Source organism: Adiantum capillus-veneris, chromosome 4 (genome assembly GCF_014529385.1).
Source record: "Adiantum capillus-veneris isolate H3 chromosome 4, ASM1452938v2, whole genome shotgun sequence".
Taxonomy (NCBI): domain Eukaryota; kingdom Viridiplantae; phylum Streptophyta; class Polypodiopsida; order Polypodiales; family Pteridaceae; genus Adiantum; species Adiantum capillus-veneris.
This window is the reverse complement of record NC_140934.1, coordinates 75117033-75121622: the sequence shown is the minus strand read 5'-3', so window position 1 is coordinate 75121622 and position 4590 is coordinate 75117033.

The following is a 4590-nucleotide window of genomic DNA, read 5'->3' as shown; positions in this document are numbered from 1 at the left end:
CCCTTGTGCTGTCTGTTCTTGATGCCTTGCCAGATTCTTACCAAACTTTTGCTAGTACTTGGAGACTTATGACCCAAGGAAATCCTGAAGTTGTCAAGTTTGATGCATTATGCACATTGCTAATGCAAGAGTCACTTTCTAGAAAAAACAGGACTAGTTGAACAAGCCTTTATTCCTACTCATGGTAACAACAATGCAGCCACTTTCTTCTTCGAGTGGAAAATCACCCGTTCCTAATACTTCTGCTCGCAACAATTCGTCTGGAAATTCTGGTGATAAGGGCAAAAAGAAGATGCATTGCCATCATTGTAAAGCTAATGATCACTTGATCAACAAGCAGTGTCTTAAGTTGAAGGCCAAAGAGGCTAAGAAGAAAGAGGGTGGTTCCAATGAAAATGTTGGTTCCACTACAAATGCAGCTATTGTTGAATCTTCTTTGAAAGAAGACTGTGATGCTGATGTTGATGCAGAATGGGCTTTTAGTGTAGAGTGTACCTATAATCCTCTTGTCCATGATGCATGCATGTCAATTGTTGCAGATTCACGTGTGTGGTATTTTCAGTGGTGCTACAAAGCACATTACCTCACATTGAGATTTGTTCAGCTCTCTTGAGGCTATCCCTCATGGGAATTCAGTTACTTGTCCCAATAATGACTCTTATCCGGTTCAACGAGTTGAAAAGATTATGCTTACTGTTGCAAATGGTAGTTCTTTCACACTTGTCAATGCACTTTATGTACTTGGGATCAAGAAGAATCTTTTGTCTGTATCTGCACTTTCTAGACTTGGTCTTGTAGTCAAATTTGTGGATGACAGATGTACAATACATGATCTAAATTTTGGTGATAAAATTGTTGCATCTGACATTTTATGTCATGGGTTGTATAAGCTCACTTTGTATGACAAGTGTGGGAAAAATTTTACAAATGCAGTTGTGGATTCTAAGGATATTTCAGATGCAAAACTCTGGCATGCACGTTTTGAACATCTGAATTTTGTTAATTTGTTGTGTTTGCAGAAATCTGATATAGTTGCTTCTTTGCTGCCTCTTGAAGCACCTAGCAAACATGTTTATGAAGGCTGTATTTTGGGTAAGATGTAGTGTTCAAATTTTCCAAAGGATGGTTCAGTTAGGGCCACATGCAGGTTGCAGCTTGTGCAAAGTGATGTTTGTGGACGCATGCAAACTCCGTCCTTGGGCAATTACCTTTACTTTATGAATTTCATTGATGATTACTGCAGGCATGCATGGGTGTATGCACTTAAAGCAAAGTCTAAAGTTTTTATGTGCTTCAAACAATTTGTGGCTATTGCTGAAAATGTCTCGAAATGTAGTATGGGCACCCTCCGTTTTGATCAAAGGGGGGAGTATATGTCTCATGAATTTGATGCATTTTTGACTAGTTGTGGGATAAAACACCAATGTACAGTGCCTTATATGCCTCAGAAAAATGGTGTTGCTGAGAGGAAAAATAGGTCATTTACGGAAATGGCATGATGTATGGTCAAAAGTCAAGCTTTGCCGCATTTTTTTTGGCTTGAGGCCATCATGTGTGCCACTTATGTACTTAATAGGTGTCCTACGAAAGCTTCGCAGTCTATTACTTCATATGAAGCATGGAATGATAGAAAGCCCTCTATTGAGCACATGCGTGTTTTTGGTTGTTTGGCATATGCTTTAATGCCACAACCACAACACAGAAAATTGGATAATAAGTGTAAGGACATGGGTTCTATAGGCAAGGCCACCAGCACGGCCGGACAGTGTGTACACTAGGGGGAGGCTATAAGATAGCACGGTTGGGTGGAGACTAGCACACGCATCACCACCGCCCTTTCACTGGTATCCGAGCTATTTTTGGGAGGAGGTGAAAAGCGGGTTGCATGTGCGTGCGATGCACTGCTTCTCTCCCACGTTCCACAGACAACGACGTCTTCGTTGTGGAGCAAAAAGTAGATAGACACAGTTTTCTGTGTGATGCGCAGACAGGCAGCAACAACCAACCGCCTACACCCTGCACATCGCACGACCGAGGCGGGTGACCAAGGCAAACTTGACTGGCAACTCGACGGCAGTGAGGCTCTGAAGGCTTCCATTGGTGTCGTTGGTTGCACGCGCCCGCTTAACCCTTGCATGAAGGAGGGTTGAATCCACCCCATGTGGGTAAGAGGCCAACACTTTACCATCAAGCTATTGATTCTTGTTGTGTATAACAAGGAAAGATAGCATACTTGTGTTGAAAGGAAAGCTAGAAGGAAAGGGAAAGCTTCAAACTTCAAGGAAGTAGTTTCACCCTTCCTTTTCACTTCTTGGAGGAAGACAAGTTTTCCTCCAATCTTTTTTTCTCAAGGAGGTAGCTTCAAAGTGAGCAAAGCCTTCACAAAAACGACGAGTTTTTGTGAAGAGGCAACAAAGGTGTTCTTACGACAAACGATACGTGAAGCGCTACAATTTCCGCAAGGCAAGGTTCGTATGCAACATAAATCGTGGAGCATACAAAATACAAAAACTTCAATTTCACAAGGTACAAGCTGACGTTTTTTCTCTCTTTACATTAGTGTGTGTTTACCATGGCTAGTGAGGATATCCCACTACACACACTTTTGATTTTGAGCACGTAGATCAAAATCAGGGCACCGCGGGTGTTGCTGACACTAATATGCAAGATGATGATGATCTAGGAGAGCATGGGCTTGTAGATATGGCTTCTTTCAAGATTGTGGAACATCGCCAAAGTGTAGTTGAAAGCAACCTCTCTGCACTCAATGAAAACGTTACCAATCTTACGAAGTTACTTGTGAAATTTATGAATTCACAGACGACTCAAGGAGCCACAAGTGGCACGGTTCAAGGGAACCAAGCTCGCAAGACTCAAGGAGTCCAAGAGACAAGTGCTGCAGAAGACGCAGAAGGTAGCAATGCATTACTTAAGAATATCACCATTCCTGAGTTTCACGGGAAAGAGCGTGATTGCAACAAGGATGCGGTCAATACGTTCTTACACAAATGGAGTGATATTCATAGATTGAGACACACCCCGGATATAAAGACGGCTGTGGAAACAAGTCTATCTCTTAAAGACAAGGCCTATAAGTGGTGGATGACATTTCCAATAGATGCTCGTCCTCCATCTTGGGCTGCGTTTCAAGCTTCTTTATCCAAAGAGTTTTTGAACTCCAATGAAGAAGATAAGAATTGGTTAGCATGGGATGTATGCCGCATGTCTGACCTCTCTCTCACACAGTAACTTTCGAAGTATTGGGAAATCATATTAAAACTAAAAGGTTTAGATGAATTCCAAAAGATACGGGGTTTTAATAGGGGTCTTGACAAAGACTATCGTCTTCATGTCAAGACCCAACATCCAAAAACTTTGGAAGAATCCATCAGTCATGCCCAAAGATATGATGATGACAAAGAGAGGAAAGGAAATGTTCCCTACTCTAAGAATACTTTTGCTAAGAGCAATGTGGCTAAGAGCCAATGGCGAGGTAGATCTCCCACACGTTCCAAGAGGAATAAGAGACAATCTACCTCTGCACGCCAACGTAATGCTTCACATTAGATTCATCTCCTAAATAATGTGTTGTAGAGGTTCTTAATATGGGATGATTTGATTCACATGCATGACACTATTAACGGACAACGTGTTCATACTTTTAGTGGATGATGGTGCAACTCATAACTTCTTGAACTATAAGCTAGTCAAGAAATTGAAGCTTACACAGACTCCCTGCTCTCACAAGTATGTGGTGGAGAAAATGTCTAGGAATGATGAAGAAGTATGGGACACGGTAGTTCAAGAGGTTGAGCTTATTGTTCAAGATCATACGATGACCCTTGACTTCCAAGTCATGAACATGGACCGTGCTAATGTAGTTTTAGGATGGGAGTGACTGCATCGTTTAGGAAACACATTGCACACTAGTTATGAACACAACTCCTTATCCTTTATGGCCAATGGTAAACATGTGCTTTTGTTTGGTGATAAAAATATACCATCTGCACCTCTTATATGTACACCCAAGCTTTCTATTTTGCAAAAAGCAGATTTTAATAGATGAAGTCTTTTTGTGTTACTGCTTGTCTCCAAGTCTTGTGAATTCTCAAGAGCAAAGTGCGGTGAATTCTAGTAATGGTATGCAAAGTGCAATGAATTCTAATGGTATGTAAAGTGCAATGAATTCTACTGATAATGTTAACATATATAACGAGCAAAGTGCTCTCAATTTTGATTCTATAGAGCAACGTGCAACTGTTGTAAAACAAACATTACAGGAGTTACAAGATTCTCCATCCCAACATAACTCTAGTTTACTTTCTCCTTTTGCACGGCAAAAGCTAACTCACTTGCTCAGGAAGTATAGTGATGTGTTCTCAAGTGATTTACCACGGGGTTTACTCCCTACACGTGATGTGCAACATGGCATAGATGTCTTGCCAGGCACTAAACCGGTGAGTAAACCACCTTATCATATGAGTGCTAAAGAATCCAAGGAGGTTGAGAGTCAGTTGGCTGACTAACTCGCTCGTTGTTTCATTAGACCTAGCACTTCGCCTTGAGAATCACCAATTCTATTGGTAAAAA